At 40.1% G+C, this 21,040-nt stretch overlaps 1 protein-coding gene across 4 annotated transcripts in view; it reads left to right on the forward strand.

Annotated features, from left to right (window-relative positions):
• The first annotated feature begins 208 nt into the window (after positions 1 to 208).
• The window catches only part of LOC140731731 (sialate:O-sulfotransferase 1-like), a 144,080-nt gene continuing 123,248 nt past the window's right edge, over positions 209 to 21,040 (forward strand). For all 4 annotated transcript variants that reach the window (XM_073053459.1, XM_073053460.1, XM_073053461.1 and 1 more), the window contains exon 1: positions 209 to 429. The gene's annotated coding sequence lies outside the window, so the exon portion shown is untranslated. The remainder of the gene's footprint in view (positions 430 to 21,040) is intronic.

Raw genomic sequence — 21,040 nt, forward strand, 5'->3', positions numbered from 1 at the left:
TTACATGGCCAACGTTAATAAACTGATTATTAAGAAGTAGACACGGTTAAACCAAAGTCTTAGAGACTTTATTTTGTCCCTTTCGGGCAACTGTGCTTTCTTAAAGAGCGATGATGATCGGAGGGTTGTTAGGACCCGGAAGACATCTCAGTAAGTGGTCGGGCCGACACTGCGCATGAACACAATTGTATTCCAAAAGAAATGAACTTAAAGAGCGGAAAGAGACGAAAACAGTAGGAGGTGGAAACTCCACAGTATTAGCATTGGTGAACATATCAAAGTGAAGCTGAGTTAGGATCTGTCCTTCATACTGACTGTAAAACACATCAGCAGTTACAGCGCGTAAAAGCTGCAAGCTGCTTTTATTGGGATCGAGTCTTCGCAGTTTATGAATTGGCTTCAGGAGCGAGAGAATCGTTGGTGCAGAAGGTGAGTTGTGGCTTTTTAATTCAAAATATACGGTAATTCTCCTGACTCTAATTTGTAATCGAAGATTTGACTTGTGTTTTAATCCCCTAGACGCCTTCCAATTTCCAGACGCCAGATATGTTTTGCGTTTGTGTTTTTTTTTCCAATTAACAAAAACATTAGCTTACTGTTTGAGGAAAGCAGACTGCAGTGTCAATTCTAAAATGAAAAGAGGCTGAGGGAGAGAGTTGTGTAGCGCAAGGTTAAATCTGGAGAGGCTCCTGAACAGGGGCAGTTCTTAATTCCCACACAAGGGGACGCAGAGTCTCTATCTCAGCACCGTTTAACCCCGCTCTGGTGAAGAGAGACGCTGCCCGTTCACTCCTATACATGGGAGTAACGGCGAAAGGCAGGTGGTGGCGGAGGATGAAAGCGCTGCTTTATTCTGACAGAAGTTTATGGGTTTCCGTTGTCCGGCTCGTATCGTTCATACGCCTTTATCCAAAGTACTTTTGCGCCTACTTTAATTGGCATATTAATGTTAAGTCTGTCACTTGTAGCAATCCTCCCTGTATTTCTGGAAGAGTACTTCATAGTGACCCCTCCCCCCCCCCTTAAATATATTTGTAATCTCAGAGATGTAGGCGGAAGATATCTGAGCCACACGCGAATGGAATTGATATCGGAACAGACCATTTAGTGTTAAAGTACTTAATTTGGATTGCAGTTCAAAAGCGAGAGTGATTCTAGGCCGACTCTACTTAATCCGTGGTGTTCACCCTTTCTATTTAAATTGTGTATGTTTCTCTACGGCCTTACTGCCTCATGACTTAATGATATGATTCAGCGAGGAGGAACAGCATTTTTTTTTACCAGTACAGTGGGCGATTAGGGGCGACCAGTGTTAACACGTACCCTTTTTTTAATGCCGCATTATTTTATAGCCGGGTGACGCATTGCTAATGATACAAAAAATCATCGTCTGGTTTAAATGAGATGCCAACTCCGGTTCAGATAAACGCGTAGAAGGGCGACTAAGTGCCTTCCAATACACTGGGCTAAGGTACAATTTCTGGTTTTTTTTCTTTTCCAATTTAAATTAAGCATTCTATTACTAAATTGGTGGCAGGCTGTTATAAACACCATCTAGTGTCAGTTACTGTGCTGGTGTCTAAGTCGCTTTTTGGAATCTCGTGTACACAGAGGCGCAGGTAAAGATTAACTTCCAAGCTGATGCCAACGCACTTTGTATTTTGTCAGTGCGTTCGATTGATGCGAACATCTAACCGAATCAGAGTCAGGACATCTCGACACTGCAGAACGAATCCTTGCATTCAACGGGTTGTAGCGCTAAAAACAGTTTAGCACTCCTTGAGTCCCATTATTTTTTTTTTGGGGGGGGGTTAATTGGACAGGAGCCCTTTCCTTCAGAATTTCTAGAGAGAGTTCACGATTGAAGAAACTCTTCCCGAGACAAGACGAGACATCGGATTATACCGGGGGGGGGGGGGGGGGGAGAAAAGCCCTTTGATGGAGTTCTGTTTATAACTGGTGCAAAACTCGGCTTGCTCGCAGTGATGCCGAGGGTACCCGCGGAGTTGGTTCCTCAAAATCTCTCCTTATAAGAAAAAATTGAACACTGCGGAAATAACTTGTTAGTTAATTTAAAGCAATTACTTCTAAAATATCCCAGCGAGATCATCCAGCGACATCATGGAAGTGTCATTTGAAGCTTGAGATGAAATGTTTACTTATCTGTCCCTTACACCATCCAATTTTAAGAAGTGAACTCCTGACAGTAATATTATAAATTTATCTCAGCGTGTTGCTGTGCGATGGTCAGGGATGTCCTGATTCATATCAACAGCTGGGGGCTCCATTCAGTTAGAGTGCGATAACCTGCCACCAAGACCCTTGTCCCTTTCACAAAGCCACGGGAGGCTTTTCATTCTGGAGGTGGCGCCTACAGAATACTGTCTTCTGTTTAGAAGATTGACTATGGAATATAATCGTTCCTTTCAAAATAATTTGCGATATGCCTCTAATAGAAGATCTGCTGCATAAGTAATTAAATTATTTTTGGATCACTTTTCTTGTATCTGATTTTATGGCAAATATATATCGATGAGTTACTAATATGCAATTAATTTTCAGGCAGCAGAGTAAATAACACATTTAACAATCTCTTTTGAGGTAGTGAAATATTTCATATTATCGGAGAAAAATTGATACAAAGGCAATGAAGGTTGCCCAAAGGGGTAAGTCTTAAGGGCATCTTAAAAGATGCATTTGGCAGTCCATTTGTTTTCCCTCGCTATTGGAATAGAATTTATGCAATGTAACATTATGTAAGCATGAAGGATATGTGTAATTACACTAGTTTCTAGTCGCTAAAATTTATTGAAGCCTATAGAATGCATTCTTTGTTATGGAAAATATAGTGACAACATTATATTGGAATAAAAAAACAGAAACAAGAGCAAGCAGAGGGAAACAGAACAAAATATTAAGATGAAAGAAACGGGAAGGGCAGTGAAGTTCCTTCCATTGAATGTGCTGCATTCCATTATTTTCATCAAACACTGAGATTGTTAGCCAAGGCTTGACAATGGTTGCAGACTTTCTGTTTGTAAATTAAACAATTATATGCCTACAAAATCTGTCTGAGTTTGCCATACCTGATCTGCATTTAAGTTTCAATGGAAGTGGCAGTCAAAGCCTCAATGGTGATTGTACTTTCAAAGTTCAAAGTAAGTTTATTATCAAAGAATATATATGTCACTAGATACAATGCTGGGATTCATTTTCTTGCGGGCATACTCAATAAATCGATAATAGTATTATAACCATGATAAAACCAATGACAGACTGCACCAACTTGAGTGTTCAACCAGTGGGCAAAAGATAAGAAACTGTGCATATACAAAAGGAAGTTAATAAAAATAAATAAGCAATAAATATTGTGAACATGAGATGAAGAGTCCTTGAAGTTAAGTTCATAGGTTGTGCATGCATTTCAATGTTGGGGCAAGTGAAGTTATCCCCTCTGGTTCAAGAACCTGGTGGTTGGCGGATGATAACTGGTGGTGTGGATCCTGAGGGAACTGTACCACCTTCCTGATGAGATCAGTGAGAAGAGAGCATGACATGGGTGATGGGGATCCCTGATGATAGATGCTGCTTTCACGTGACAATGCTTTGTGTGCCAAGGTTATTTTACCTTGGTTAAAGCCAATGTTGCAAGACAAATGAAGCAGTATAACTGAAACAGTATCATGCTGCAGTGGTATACCTGACTACTAGACAGGTATATGGAGGAATTTAAGGTGGGGGGGTTATATGGGAGGCAGGGTTTGAAGGTTGGCACAACATTGTGGGCTGAAGGGCCTGTAATGTGCTGTACTATTCTATGTATTAGGGGAAATGAGGTAGTGGGTAGATACAAAACCGGGTGGGGGTGTATTAAGAAATGGACACCAATCTGGACGTGGACCTGGATGTCTATTTCTACCAGCAGAATAGTTCCTCCATAAGAATGAAACATTGAAGTGTCGACTGTTTCTTCCCCTCGATAGATGCTGCCTGACTTGCTGAGTTTCTGCAGCATTTTGTTTGTGTATGTTGCTCAGGATTTCTCACATCTGCATGATCTCGTGTTTAGAATTACTTTAGAGAAATATACCTCACAGGGATTTCAGATATATCTAAAGATGAGGAAGGATTTTTAATCGAGCCTTGGTTATTATTCCAAACCTGTACCAAGCTTTGTCTGACAACTATTGCCTATGTTGAAATTTTGAGTGGTATAAGCAAGAAATGTAAAGCAAGGTTGTGTTTGGGGCAGGAGAGAGAAAACTGAAAGGTGGAGGACCTTGAGTCCTAGTCAAAGTAAATGGATCTTAAGTGGTTTTTGAAGTAATAAATTGGAGGAATATATGGGGAATGATATACAGTACAGAAGGCGGAAAAGACTACAGCAAAACAAGGAGCAAAGGAGTTTAAGTTTAATGAAAACTGTTAGAAGCATATCATTGAGGGAGGTTGGTTTAACCATGGTTGATCTTGAAGGAAAGAATGAGAATCTTCAGGTTAATTTGTTACTGCTGGCAAGCAGCTGGTGCCCAGGGCAAATTGGGGTAACAACAAAGGGAAAAAACTGTTGAGAATTCATGAAGTGTGGAGACAATGGAACTGTTAGGGACATGGCAAGGAAGGAACTAGTCAAATATGAGGTGGTGAATGTAGAGAGCTTCTATAAAGTGCATCAGCTGTCTGCTACTTAAATATTTGTATTGCGTTTCTATGCCAATTTATTTTGAGGAAGTGGACCTGGAGTAGATTACAAATGAAAATAATGAACATTAATAATATATCAGATTTTAAATATATTTGAACTTGGTTAACCTGATTCGCTTTTGGAAGTTCTGCCAAATATAAAATAAATCTTGTGGTCTTGTAAAAAAGTGAAGTTTTACATATGGCAACACTCGTTGATGCTAATCCTTTTGTTATTTTATGTCTCTCATCACTTCCAACTCTCAGTTGTAAAAACTACTAAGTTTATTCTGTTATGCCATATTTTCTGCAGATTGGTTGGAAAAAGCCACCATTTTCTGAGTCCTTGAAGTAGTTTGTGTACTTTATATTTTACTTGTGAAGTGGTGAATGCTAAGGTTTGTTGCCTATGCCACTGGTTCAGGGGTTCCCAACCTGGGGTCCACAGGCCCCTCGGTTAATGGTAGTGGTCCATAGCACAAAAGATGTTGGGAATCCCTGCGCTAGTTCCGATCATTTGGTGGATTGATGCAACATTTAAATGTAGTTTGATAATAATTAATGAATTGCCAGACCACTTTGGAGGAAGGTTGAAAGACAACTATTTTGTTCAGGGACTGGGGAGTTGTGTATAGATTACATTGGGTGAGCATGATAGGTCTCCATCAAGAATTCTTCATCTTAGCCCATCACCCCTAGTGGGGCATAGGCCACTGAGAGCAGCTCACTGGAGTCTTTGTCCTGAGCCAGTTTTTCAAGTTGTTCCCAGGTGTAGCCCATCTTCAAAGTTCCTTCCTTTTCCCTGGGATGAGGTCTTTGGAGCCACAGTTCATATTTCTGTAGTTCTGAGTTTTTAATGGATGGGGTTGCTAAGCCCATGCACAACCCTCCTCCTTTCACAGCTGGGCTTGGGACTGTCCATGACGGAGATCTCCATTATGAATGGACAGTGGTAAATCAGATGTTCTTACCGTGACATAGTCACTTTTATTACCATCTTTTATTCAAGAAAATGAAGATTGCAAATTTCATGCATTGCAGTTGAGATTTTAATATGTCCTCTGTATTTCTGTGCCAGTAATGGAGCCACTGTGTTACTGTGTTCATTGTTGCACAGATAATTGCATTGTCAGCAAATTACCAGCCATGTTTTCCTACTGTTTGCTTAGTCCATACCTAGCTCCTGCTGCAGGGGAAGAATATGAGGAATTTTCTTTATTATTATTTTTTTTAGCTTTTCATGATTACTTCATTACATTTGCCTGAACAGTAGTATGTAAGCACACAGGGTCTGTTTTTAAAGAAGCTTATTCAGTTCAGTGAGCAACTTCTTCAATGGCCCCCTCCCATCATGGCTGCATTTCTGGGATCTGTGTGATTTGATACCACGATTACAATGTTGATTCCGATTTTCACCGGCATCTCCTCACTAATCTCCAGACTTGAGGCCTTGAACTCTGCAGGAAATTTAGCAATATCTTGTAGTTAGTTATCCATTCTCTTCAATCTTTTGATCATTAGTTAGTAGTCAGTATTAAATTTGTATGTTTCAATATTAATAGTTATTTGGTAAAGATTGTGATATTCTCATTGAGATTTCCCCTTGACAATAAGTGAAACTTGTCATTTCTGTTCATTGGTTACATCTACTGTAACTCTTAATAAAAAATCTATTGTGAGGATATCATCAGCTCCTCCGTAAATTGTGTACACAAGGCAACACAGCGGATTCCAGTTAATTGGGGAACATCGGGACCAGTACATTTTGGCCCAATTAATCGGCTACCCCAATTAGCCAAAGTTTTATGGAAATAGTTAAAAGGGTATGAAAATGGCAAATTTCCATTTAGTGCATTATTGATATCAGTTACAGCCTGGTTAAATGGTGGCATGTTTAATCATGGAGTCAACAAAATTTCATGGAAATAGTTAAAAAGGTATAAAAAAGACAAACCACCATTTAATTGAGTAACAAATTATTTTTTTTTAATGTAATGCTGAAAAAATGAAAACATTACCAAAACTACTACCCGACTATAAAAGTATTTATTAGTTCCTAACAGTTATAAATGGAGAAACTAGAACATCTTATCTGAGTCTCAACATGGAAAAGACAAAAGAGATGATTGTGGACTTCAGGAACGCACAGGTCGACCGCTCTCTGTTGCACATCAATGGCTCCGCAATGGACAGAGTGTAGTGCACAAAGATGCTTAGTGTGCACATAACAGATGATCTAAGCTGGACCCAAAACAGTTCCTTACTAGTCAAGAAGGCACAGCAGTATTTACACTTTCTGAAGAGATTGAGGCATACAAGGCTCCCTGCCATCATTATAATAACTTTCTGCAGGAACACCATTGAGAGTGTCCTATCTGGTGCCTCATTGTGTTGTATGAAGGCTGCAATGGATAGTTAAGACCACTGAGAGGATCACCAGGATCTCCCTCCACCCATGACATTTACCAGGAGCATTGCAGATGAATGGCAGAAAGCATTGTTGAGGATGCCACCACCCATGCCATAATCTCCACCGTCAGGAAGGAGGTAGAAAAGGATCAGTACAAGGACTGCCAGGCAGGGCAAAACCTTCTTCCCTTAGGCTGCGAGACTAATGAATACACTGCCACCACTGTAGCCTGTATATTGTGCTGTTTACTGTTCACCTGTAAATTTTGGATTATATTTTATTAGCTTATTTATGATAATATTTGGCTTTATGTGCTTTGTGTGTTATATAGTATGTTTTGCAGGTGCACCATGGTCTGGAGGAACATTTCATTTGGTTGTATATGTACAGTCAGGTGACAATAAACTTGAACTCGAATTTATTCAGTGTCAGCTGCTGTGTTCTTTTGATTGATTGTAAATGAGGAAAATCAGTGAAGAGACTTAATGCAGATAAGGGACTGCCTTCAAGAAGTGCTTTCAATGATTGTCTCCTCCAAGTCTTCCTTTCAGTTGTAGCTTTCAAGATGATTGATGGTACGTTCAAATTCTTTGTAGTTTCTAACTTGAAGTAGTGAAATCGTTTCATTTTCTCTCCCTGCCATTTTTGACATCCTGAATGCTTGAAACTGCCGTGAGCAAAACAGTTCTGAATTGTTTCACTATTTATTACTCGCCAACTATCAGTGACAAAAATCACCACTTATTAAACACAAACAAATGCAACGGACACTATTTAAAAACTTATTGCTTTAAGCAGGGTGTAGTGTCTAACGTTCACCAGACATGCACACGACTGACGCTGGTTAGAAAATGTTTGGCAAAGTCTCCTGCCCTAATTAAGTGGCACAATGTCTGAAATAAATGAAGACAATCCTGGCTATTTTTTTCAACTAGTATTTGTTCTTTCAGAGTTGTCCCAAATAAGCAGCTGCCCCAATTAACCAATGGCATAATTAACCCAAATCCTCTGTACCTCCATTGCAAGTAGGAATGAAAAATCCAGTTTGATCTTTCAGGATTGAAAGAAGTTACAGAGAGTTGTAAAATTAGTTAGCACCACCTTGAGTACTAGCTTCGTAGTATCCAAGACATCTTCAAGGAACGGTGCTTCAGAACTATTAAGAGCTCCCATCACCCAGGACGTGTCCTCTTTTTCAGTGCTCCCAGCAGGAGGGAGGTACAGAAGCCTGAAGGCACACACTCAGCAATTTAGGAACAGCTTCGTCCTCTCGGCCATACAATTCCTAAATGGACATTGAGCCCATGAACACTACCTCACTTTTTTTGCAATTTCTATTTTTGCACTATTTTAATGTAACTGTTCAAATACATGTATATACTTTAATTGATTTTTCTATATTATCATGTATTACATTGTACTGCTGCTGCTAAGTTAACAAATTTCATGACATATGCCAGTGATATTAAACCTGATTCTGATTCCTTCTGAAAAATAGCAAGGCAATGGAAGTGGAACTTATTACCATGGCCTCTGTTTTAGCAGGCTCATGGGTTTGCTGAGTGAGACAGAAGACACTGACTGAATAAGCATATTAATCATTTATTTACAACAGTAAAAGATTCAACCAAATATCTAAGTTTCCGTCAACTTACACAAACTACAAAATTAAATATTCAACGAACAAATACTTAGCTAAGAGTGCGCATGGGCCTTCTAAGTCTGGAGTATACATTCCCACTGGTACTTCAGCATTGGTTGAGACCTCAGTGTGAAGAGCCCCTGGAGACAAAAGGAAAGAGAGACCAAGTCTCCCGCTTGCACTATTGTTATACTTGAGGTGTCTGAAACTGGTCACCGGTGCCATGGCACACAAGGCGACCAGTGGGAAAAGATGGGTCAAATAGGTCAATCGATGGAAGTGGCTTTCAACCAACAAGTGAACTAACCCTCCACATGACACCATTCCTGATCTCATTGAGGCCTGTAAAGACAACATGAGGTGGAAAAGTGCTTCCCCCTCAGTAGCTGTCAACCCTGTCCACTTCAAACAAAGTTGTAAATTCAAAATAAATGTATTACCAAAGTATGTATACCATGTAAGACCATAAGACACAGCAGCAGAATTAGACCACTTGGTTCATTGTGTCTGCCAGACTGTTTCATCATTTCATCATGGCTGATCAATTTTTCCTCTTGACCACATTCTCCTGCCTTCTCCCTGGAAACTTCCATGCCTTGACCAATCAAGAACCTATCAACCTCCACCTAAAATACACTCAATTAGCTAGCGTCCACAGCTGCCTGGGACAAGAATTTCCACAGATTCACCACCCTGTGGCTAAAGAAATTCCTCCTTATCTCCAGTCTAAATGGATGTCCCTCTATTCTAAAGCTGTACCCTCTGGTCCTAGATTCCCCCACTATAGCAAACATCCTGTCCATATCCATTCTATCTAGGCCTTTCCATATATGATTGGTTTCAATGACACCCTCCTGATTTTTATAAATTCCAGCAAGTACAGGCTCAGAGCCATCAAACGCTTCTCATACGGCAGACTTTCATTCCCAGAATCATTGTTGTGAAAACCCTCGAAACCCTTTTCAACGTCAGCATATCCTTTCTTAGATAAATGGCTCAAAACTGCTCACAGTACTCCAAATGGAACTTCACTAGTGGCCTTTTAAATCATCAGCATTACATCCTTACTTATATATTCTAGATCTCTCGAAATGGCAGCCGGCATCGCATTTGCCTGACTCAGCACCGACTCGGCCTGCAGGTTAACCTTTTGGGTTCTTCCTGCATGAGGACTCTCAAGTCCCTTTCCATCTCGGATTTTTGAATTTTCTGCCCGTTTAGAAAATAATCTACATTTTTGTTCTTTTTACTAAAGTATATGACCATACACTTCTCAACACTGCATTCCATCTGCCACCTCTCTTTGCCCATTATCCAAACTGTCTTAGCCCTTCTGCAGACTCCCTGCTTCCTCAACACTTCCTGCCCCTCCATCTATCAATCCATGCAAAACCATACATAGCAAAGGCAGAGTCTTTGTTCCTGGTGTGGTGGGACTCAAGACTCCTCCATCTCCTGCCTAATGGTATGCATGAGAAAGTACCATCCCTCCACTTACCTTTAGAGATTGGTAGAGGCCTACAGCATGTGGTCTTCCTGTCCTTTCAAATAAACCATTGAATGTGGCATAAGTTTGAGGACAAAAGAAGAAAATATCTCAAAAATGGTAGAAATAAAAAGAGTGAGGAGATGAAACACAACATTCTCTTTGAATAAAACAAAGATTGCTGGAACTATTCAACAGTCTACACCATCTGTGGTGAGAAAAACAGATTTAATGTTTCAGGTTAATAATATTTCATCAAGAAAGTTTATGCTGACAGGTCATTAATTGGAAACATAAAAATCAGTTTTTTTTAATCCCCCTCCACAGATGCTGCCTGACCTACTTACAGTTTTCAGAATTTTGTTTTAGTTTCAGATTTACAACATTTGCAATTTTTTTAGTTTTGATTTCATCTAATTGAGTGAGTTATGTGATAGTTGACTGAATCCCAAAACAAGATTGTAGCCTTGAGATCCATTTCACTGAAAGAGGCACCTTTTTTCAAGGCTTTACCCCAAAATACTTTATGCCAATTAATTAACATGATTAAGAAATGTGGCTGTCTGTTGGGCACATGTTCCCACAACGTGATAATGTCCTGATAATTTATCTATCTTGTTATTTGAGTCATAAATGTTGACTAGAACACTAGAAATAACTCCCCTACTGATCTTTAAAGCAATGTTATGAAGTCACATGTCTGCCTATAACAACTGGCACAGTCATGGTTATATGTCAGAAAATGACACTTTCAAGTGTGTAACTACATTTCACCTTAACTACTGGCTGAATTTGTGTGTTTAGCCTTTTTTTATATAATGTGTGCAGCAGCTTTTGGAGTTACTGGTTGTTTTGTTCACTCAGCAGTGAACTCCATGACATGGTGGAAGAGGAAAATAACATTAAATTGTATTGTTCTGATTATGATTGTGCATTGTGTTAACCCTTCTAATTACCAAGTTAGTGTCCTTTTCAGGTTTTTTTTAATCCAACATATCTATAAAGTAGTTCTGTGTTAATGAAAGCGTTAACATCTTGACTGTGGTTTTCACAGTCATAGGATGTTTTAAAAGACTGTCAAGTCCTGCTATTCATGATCTAACATGTTTCTGTTAGCAGAGAATAGATTTTATTTCCAAGTCTGGTTTATAGCAAACCTGATTAAAAAGAGCAAGCTGCAATGGGAAAGTGAGAGAGATGGGGGGGGGGGGGGGGCAGCGAGCGGGTGAGTGAACTCTTCGAGTTCCTCTGTGCTTTCCTGACTCTTTTTCATATAAAGTAAGGGAGGTGGGGTTTCCTGGATTCTGTAGAATCCATTGCAAAACACAACAGCAAGCACACAATGAGCTTTTATGTTGGTCAATAAATATGTGTGGCTTGGGGTTTGGCAATCAGATCGTTCAGAAGCCAGCTATTGACCTGCTCTTCATTATAGCAGCTTTTCATGGCTTAGCAATAAATCTGTAAATTCAACCATGCCAAAAGCATTGCAAGGTATAAATGAAAAGATAGCATTCCCATATGAAGTACGGTACTAGCTGCATCTTTTAATATAATGGGCAGTAATCAATGCAACTCTCATATTCCACTTTCCAATGTAGGCATATATGAAACTTACTTGAAGCAGCTCTTATGGAGGTAATGTGTTAACAGTTGGAATACTTATGTTACCTTTTCTACAATCAATGCATAATCAATACTTTTGAGATAAAGAAACGCTGGGGGGGAGGAGTTGTTTTCTCCCCTCTTTCATATGCATTTCCTTTCATCTAGTATGCACATTCCATATTGCACTTATCATTATTCATGCATAAGTGTTTTGACCGTAAAGACTGAAAATGGATTTTAATACTATTGATATTTTTAAACAGTTTGACTAGTACTATTTGAAGTTGCTGTTCACACAAAATGAGATGTTTTGAAATGATTTAATATTAGTAGCAGTATGACTTAGCTCAGCATTAAGATGGGGATATTAAATAATTATTTTTACCATGGAATATCTGGTGATTTGAATACTTTGATTTTGTGGAATTAAATTTGCCAAAGTTATAATCTTTGTATACAGATGTTAGAACCAAAGACATACCAGTTGGTAGGATAATTGGTCATTGTAAGTTGTCCTGTGATTAGTTAAGTTAAATTCTGCCCCGAGCCTTATAGGCTCATCAGACTGGTGCCAGTTTCAGTGGCGTGAAATGACTGAGAGTACAAGACTCCCCCTGGATCAGATGCCAGTCTATTGCGAGGTTGACCCCCAGCGTTTTGCCGGTACCCATTTTCAGCTGAGTGGACTGGAGCAATGTGTGGTTCAGTGCCTTGCTCAAGGACACAACATGCTGCCTCGGCTAGGGCTCAAACTCACAACCTTCAGATCGCTAGTCCACCACCTTAACCACTTGGCCACGTGCCATACAATCCTGTGATTAGGCTAGTATTAAATAGATGGGTTGCTGGGTGGCATATCTCATTGGGCTGAAGATGCCTCTTCCATGCTATATCTCAATAAATAAACTCTAGCTGATTCAATCCAATTTAAGTTTAATCGTCGTTCATGAATGCCCTTGAATATAGCCAAATGACACAGTGTTGCTTTGGAACCATGGTTGTGTAGTGGCTAGCACAACGCTTTACTGTACCAAACCAGTGTCCCAGGTTCAATTCCTGCCACTGCCAGTAAAGTATGTTTTCCTCGTGACCACTTGGGGTTTCTCCCACCGTCCAAAGACGTATCGGTTAGTAGGTTAATTGGTCATTGTAAATTGTCCTGTGATTAGGCTAGTGTTAAATAGGTGGGTGGCATGGCTTGTTGGGCCAAAGGGCCTTTTCCATGCTGTTACTCAGTGATTAGATAAATAAACCTTAGCTGACTCAATTCAATTCAAGTGTAATTGTCATTCAACCATATATGATACGGTCAACTGAGATAGCATTACTCCAGGACCAAGATGCAAAATGCAGTGCCAACAGTCACACACAGCACAAAGCACACATAGCGCATTCAAGATAGTGTGCACTTGTAAGAGATCAGTAAAATACAGCCACGAAAAAAAGAAGTCCAGATGATGAGTCCATGAATGCCACAGAAATCTAGTCGACCACTATACAGCTTGTCTTCTGCCAAGTGAACATTGGGGGGGCAGCATGGACTTCAGCCTGGACACTGCACCACACCGCCCCCGGAGGAGTGCACCGGGTTCTACCCCTCTCCCCTGGCAGCTGTAAGCAGGAACACCATGGTTTGAGGCCCTGAGTCTGTGAATGCCGCAGATATCCGCAGTTGACCACAATACAGCTTGTCTTCTGCCGAGCGAATACAGAGGGGTAGCACCACTCCAGCCTAAGTGCTGTGCCACAGCATCCCCGGTGGAGCGCATTGGCCTTGCGTCTCTCCTGGTGTCTGTAAACAGGTGACACTGCGGCTTGGGGTCTAGTGCTCGCTACATTTGAGGCCACACAGCTCCCCCGCCATGTACCCCTGCTATCCACCAATAAATCAGTGAATCGGACTTGCAGCATTCCACAATAACCATGTTCTAAAGGGTCTCGTGATCATGAGAAAAACAACTAAGACAGTCACTTGCTGTTTAACTGCTGCCTCCTTCGCGCACTGACCCCTCTGAAGCCTCTCGGATGCAAACAGCAGCACAATCTGCACCAAGTTCAGCTCCTTCAGTTTCTCCAACTCGCTGCTGGGGTAGACCTGCAGCATTTCAAGTTCTTAATCTCTAGCAGGATCTTGCGATCATAAAATGTATGTTTTAAAAAGGACAGTAGTGCCCTTTGTTGACCCATAGAATTAAATTTAATAACATTTTCTTCCCTGTTGATTTCCATATTTCTGCCATCTTACTGGACTGTAACTGATATTTAATGATATTATCTTCCTTGTTAATTTCATATCTCCTTATGGCATAGAAGGAAGTCTGTTTGGTCCATCGGTTCATGAGAAATCCCATTTTGTACTAATTTCCTTTGTAACCTATTCTCCCCACGTTCCTGTCAATTCCCCAGTTAAAACCGATAGTAATTTATAAAATCCTTAAAATTGTCTTGAAGAGAGGGTTTGTTAATATTCAGTATGGACTTTATTAAAGTTAAATAATGGGAGATCTCTGGTTGGTTAAGGATTAAGGTTTATGTATTTGTTAAATCTAAGGCAAAATGTCCAAGTTTAAAGTTGAGACTAAAATGTCAACAAAATTGCACTTTAGGGTGAGCCGTCAGGTTGAATTTGTTAGTTATTGATCATGATTTTTTAAAATCAAAATACAGATAATTTAACCTGGGATATTTGATATCTGTCCATTGCATTGTGTGTAGATGCTTCCAACATTTGAATGAATGAATGCATTGGATACATTCTTCAGATGATTCAGGAGCAGTAAAATGCAAAATCTCGTGTGTCTCAACAGGTTTCTCATACAGGAGAAGACATGAGACAACAATAAGTTTTGCAGTTTGCATGAATACGGGTTCACAATATGCTTAAGTAGTGTAGTATAAACCATTGACTGAGTTCCTGTAAGGGTTATGAGTAAAAGTGCTTCCAAACTCAAATGCGTAAGTATTGCAGACTTCAAATTATATAAAGTGCCAGTGTGCAGAGTCTGACATGGTGATAGATGCAGTAATCTGCATGGGGTAACCGTGGGGAGAGAAAAATAGAATCCAGGTTACACAATATGGTGGAGGATAATTTGGCTCACATGCTGGCTCTTTATACTAATCCAATTTTATTCTCCACATTCCATTCAATTTACCCCAGATTATACCATTTGCCTACACATCAGGAACATTTGGTGGCCAGTTTACCGACCAACAAGGTGGGAGGAAGCCACCACACGCAAGGAAATCTGCAGGAGACCACAGAAAGTATGGTCCAAACACACAGCACCATAGGACAGGATTAAACTGTGGTTGCTGGAGGTGTGAGGAGGCAGTGGCTCTACAGCTACACCACGATTGCACCGTTCACACAAATACTTTAAGGGGGGGGGGAACCTGCAGCAGTGGGGAGGAAAATAAGCATAGCAGAGTTTTGGAATCTTTTGTAAGCATACCACAAGAATCCAAGATTTTTTGGGGGGAATTATTCACCCAGAAGGTAATTTGTTTAGGATAAACAGAAATGCTGATAGAACTTTAAATGCAGCCCAGACACTTAAACAATTCTTAAGTTGTGCTATCTGGTTTGAAAAAAAATTGTCAGTTGCTTCGAAGATTCAATTTGCCGTCGTCGATATATTTCCGACTTGTGAAACTTGACGCTGGGGTATTCCACACTGTTTGAAATCATTTGACCTTTAATGACTGCATCAGCTAAGCTTGATGTAATAGGCTGTAAAATGTCATAACCTTGACTCCTGGAAATGGCCCTTTAAGCCTCATTATACTTGTTCTCTCCTTTTAAAGGGAAATCATAGATGACCAATTACTGCACTGTGGGTTGCCACCATATAGTACAGGTTGAAGCTCAAGGTATTTTCTGGCTGAGAAACAGTCAGGAATTAACTAGAGAAGTAGAAACAATTTTATACAACAGGTAATTTAACCTTTTCATACTCTTTGAAACTGAGAGGCTGGTGTTTTGCTTTCAAATAAAGGTTTAATTTTCATTATTTTATTAAAAAATAGTAGGTTCAAATATTGATAAAGACTTCTTCTATCCAGCGGTGTGCAAAGCTTGATATGAAAAAGCAAGGCCAGAAAACATTCTCAATGAAAAACAGGAATGTGAACTCCTGAATGGAAAAGTGTACATGACCATCTAGAGCAGGGGTTCCCAACCTGGGGTCCATAGACCCTTCAGTTAAAGGTAAGACCATAAGATATAGGAGCAGAGTTATGCCATTTGGCCCATCACATCTGCTCCATATTTCATCATGGCTGATCCATTTTCCTTCTCAGCACCAATCTCTCACCTTCTCCCCACCAATCTCTCACCTTCTCCCCATATCCCTTCATGCCCTGACCAATCAAGAATCTATCAACGTCAGACTTAAATATATGTAAAGACTTGGCTTCCATGGAATAAGGCCTCATGACTTAATAAAGGTTGGGAGCCCCTGATTTGGAGTACTGAGCAATGAGATAGTGGATTTTAAATAAAGCATTTCAATTAACTTGTGTTGGCCAATAGAAGGACTTGGAATAAAGACTTAATGCTGTTCTTTGAAGAGAATCAAAGAACATTTGAAGAGAATAGTGATAATGATGAATGTAAATGAATGATTCATTATATATATCACCATAAACAACAACCCTGAGATTTGTTTCTTTGTGGGTGTACTCAGCAAATCTATATAACTATAACAGGATCAATGAATGACCACCCAACTAAGGTGTTCAAAAATGTGCAAAAGGCAAGAAACTCTGCAAATACAGAAAGAAGAAACAATAATTAATAAATAAATAAATAAATAAGCAATAAATCTTGAGAACATGAGAGTCCATTGTTTTGTGGGAACGTTAGAATTTGATTGAAGTTATCTCCTTTTTTTAAGAGGTAATAACTTTTCCTGAACCTTATAGTGTGCATCCTGAGGTTCCTGTACTGTCTTTCTGAAAGCAGCAAGAAGAGTGCCGGTGCTGGGTGGTGGGGTTCCCTGATGATAGATGACACTTTCCCCGTGACACCATCTCACGCTGAGGTGCTCAGTGGTTGGGAGGACGTTACCCGTGATGGACTGGGCCATATCCATGACTTTTGGAAGGATCTTGCATTCAAGGGCATTAGTCTTACCATACCAGGCTGTGATGCAGTCAGTCAATATACTCTCCACTACGTATATATAGAAGTTTGTCAAAGTTTTAGATGTCATGCCGAATCTCTGCAAACTTTTAACGAAGTAGAGCCATGTTGCTAGAATGAATTTTATGAAGCCAAGCAAAGGTTTTACCCATGTGTTAATATGTTGCTGCATCATTTTAATGGCTTTAAAAGGGCAAAGATAACATGAATGCAATCATTAGATACTCAAGAATGAGCAGAGTATTAAGAAAGCACTGTGAGTACCAGTGAAGGGAGGGGTGGAGATGGTAATGTAATGAAAAGTGAAGAATTACAGCAAAGTGAGGCCATTTCAGGAGAAGCCTTTGACCAATTGTCAGTGGTACATGGTCCTGATGAAGAGTCTCAGTACAAAACATTGACTGTTTACTCTTTCCCATAGATGTTGCCTGACCTGTCAAGTTCCTCCAGCATTTTGTGTGTGCTGCATGGTCTAATGCCCTTTCCTTGGACAACATCGGTGGCGTGGAGAGGGGAGACTTGCAGCATGGACAACTGCCGGTCTTCCATACAATCTTGCAAATCCATGGTCTCATGAGACTAATGGAAGCCTACACACACACACACACACACACACACACACACACACACACACACACACACACACACACACACACACACACACACACACACACACACACACACACACACACACACACACACACACACACACACACACACACACACACACACACACACACACACACACACACACACACACACACACACACACACACACTTTAAAATATACCAGCATTCAGGTGAAGGAGAGATTGTTTGAGGGACCTATTGCATACAGTGGAACACGTAAATCTGTGCTTTATCTGTTAAAACATTGCATTCATTCACACTGTGAAGAAGTGATTTGCAGTCGATTTAGTGACAGCACCGTCAATAATACACCAGGCCTTCTCTTTATCACTGGTTATAAATGTTTATTGGTTATACTTTACAGTTTCAGTTGAATATTATACATTGGAGAACTATTAACACAGAATATGAAAAAAATCCATAATGTGCAATCTTGTGTTGCTGAAGATAAAGGTATGGGACATTATTAGTGAAGGGCAGTAAGATAAAATGGAATGGCAAGGCTGTTGGAGTCAATGATTGTGTAAGAGATTTAGACCATAAGTCTTAAGAGCAGAATTAGGCCATTAATCCATCAACTCTGCTCAGCCATTTCATCATGGCTGATCCATTTCCCTTTCAACCCCATTCTCCTGTCTTCTCCCTGTAACCTTTCACTTCCTGATTAATAAGTTGAACCTATCAGCCTCTGCCTTAAACACATCTAATGACCTGTCCTCCTGTGGCAATGAATTCCATAGATTCATCAAGCCCTAAAGAAATTCCTCCTTATCTCTGTTTTAGATGGACATTCCTATACTCTGAGGATGTGCCATCTGGTCCTTCACTCCCCCCACTATAGAAAGACTCTCTTCACATCCACTCTATCTTGGCCTTTCAACATTTGATAGGTTTCAATGAGATCCCCCATCATTCTTCTAAATTCCAGCGATTAAAGGCTGAGAGCCATCAATGGCTCCTCATATGCTGAGCCTTTCATTCCCAGAATCGTTCTCATGAACCTCCTCTGAACTCTCTCCCATGTCAGCACATCCGTTCTTGGATAAGAGGCCCAAAGCTTTGCACAATATTGAACTGAGGTCTCATCAGAGCCTTAAAAAACATCAGCATTACATCCTTGCTTTTATATTCTAGTCCTCCCAATGACTGCTAAAATTGCATTTGCCTTCCTCACTACCGGCTCAACCTGCAAATTAACCTTTAGAGAATCCTACACCATGACTCCCATGTCCCTTTAATTCTCAGATTTTTGAAATTTCTTCCTGTTTAGAAAATAGTCTATACTTTTATTCCTTCTACCAAAGTACATGACCATACACTTCCTGACACTGTATTCCATTGTCACTACTTTGCCTATACTTCTAATCTGTCCAAGACTTTCTGCAGCCCTCCCCCCCCCCCCGCCTCCTCAACACTACCTGCCCCCCCACCTATCTTTTTATTGTCTGCAAACTTGGTCACAAGGCCATAGGTTTTGTTATCCAAATCATTGACGTGCAACAAAAAAGAAGCAGTCCCAACCCTGACCCCTGTGTAACACCAGTAGTTAATGGCAGACAATCAGAAAAGGCTTCCTTTATTCCCACTCTTTGCCTCTTGCCAATCAGCTAATGCTCTATCTGTGTCAGTATCATTCCTGTAGTACCACGGTCTCTTATTTTGTTAAACAGCCTTAAACAACACCTTGCCTTTTGAAAATCCAAGTACACAACAACCACTGATTCTCCTTTGTCTATCCTGCTTGTTATTTCCTGAAAAAAATCTCGACAGGTTTGTCAGGCAACGTTTTCCCTTAAGGGAACTATTCTGACTTTGGCCTATTTTATCATATGCCTCCAACTACTCTGAAACCACATACTTCACAATCAACTCCAATGTCTTCTCAATCATTGAGGTCAGGCTAACTGGCTTATAATTTCCTTTATTCTGCTTCCCTCCCTTCTTGAAAAGTGGAGTGACATTTTCAATTTCTAGTTCTCTGGAATCAATCCAGAATCTCGTGATTCTTGAAAGATCATTACCAAGGCCTCCACAATCTCTTCACCTACCTTATTCAGAACCTTGAGGTGTAGTCCATCTAGTCCAGGTGACTTATTTAGCAACTGCATTCACTTCTGCTGCCTGACACTCTTGAATTTCCGGCATACTGCTAGTGTTTTCCACAGGGAAGACTGATGCAAAATACTTATTCAGTTCATCTCCCATTTCCTTGTCCTACATTTCTAGTAAATTTCCAGTGGTCTGATATCTACTCTCGCCTCTCTTTTACTCTGTATACTTCTTTTAAAAAAACTTAAGAGTTTCCTCTTTGATGTTGTTGACTAGCTTACCTTAATCTTGTTGCTTTTTGGTTGCTTTTTGATGATCTTTAAAAACTTTCCTATCCTATAACTTCCCACTAATTTTTGCTCTATTATATGCCCTCTCTCTTGCTTTTATTTTGCTTTTGAATTCCCTTGTCAGCCATGGTTGTGTCAGACTGCCTTTAGAATACTACATTTAGATGTATCTATTATGCTCCCAGGAACTCCAGCCATTGCTGCTCTGCCATCATCCCTGCTAGTGTCCCCTTCAAATCAACTTTGACCAGCTTCTCTCTCATACCTCTGTAATTACCTTTACGTCACTGTAATACTGATACATTTGTCTTTAGCTTCTCCCTTTCTTTGATTACTCTGAGTATTTATACACAATCTTCACTCTGATTGCTGGGTAGGTTAAAATTAGTATTTGAGAAGAATGCATTTGGTGATCCAAAGACCATTACTTTTTAATTGTCTGTCAGCATTTTGTCCCTAACATAAATAACTTATCGTATGAAAAAAAATTACTTGATATTATGAGGTTTACAAAAAAGGAGAGTTTTGAATTGAATTGACTTTATTACTTACATCCTTCATATACATCAGGAGTAAAAGTCCTTATGTTACATCTCCACCTAAATGTGCAACGTGCAATTTATTGCAATTCATAATAAATAGTATGTACAACAGGACAGTCAATATAACATACAATTGTATCAGCATGAATTAATCGGTCTGATGGCCTGGTGAAAGATGCTGTCCCGGAGCCTGTTGGTCCTGGCTTTTATGCTGCGGTACCATTTCCCAGGTGGTAGCAGCTGGAACAGTTTGTGGTTGGGATAACTCGGGTTCCCAATGATCCTTCAGGCCCTTCTTACATACCTGTCTTTGTAAATGTCCTGAATAGTGGGAAGTTCACATCTACAGATGCCCTGGGCTGTCCGCACCACTCTCTGCAGGGTCCTGCGATTGAGGGAAGTATAGTTCCTATATCAGGCAGTGATGCAGACAGTCAGGATGCTCTCAGTTGTGCCCCTGTACAATTGAAAGCAATTTGTACATTAATCTAGTGTGTTTGAAATGCATGTAAGTTTCCAGCAAACACTGGAACCAAGTAATTCACAAGGTGACA

This window comes from Hemitrygon akajei, chromosome 8 (genome assembly GCF_048418815.1).
Source record: "Hemitrygon akajei chromosome 8, sHemAka1.3, whole genome shotgun sequence".
Classification (NCBI taxonomy): Eukaryota; Metazoa; Chordata; class Chondrichthyes; order Myliobatiformes; family Dasyatidae; genus Hemitrygon; species Hemitrygon akajei.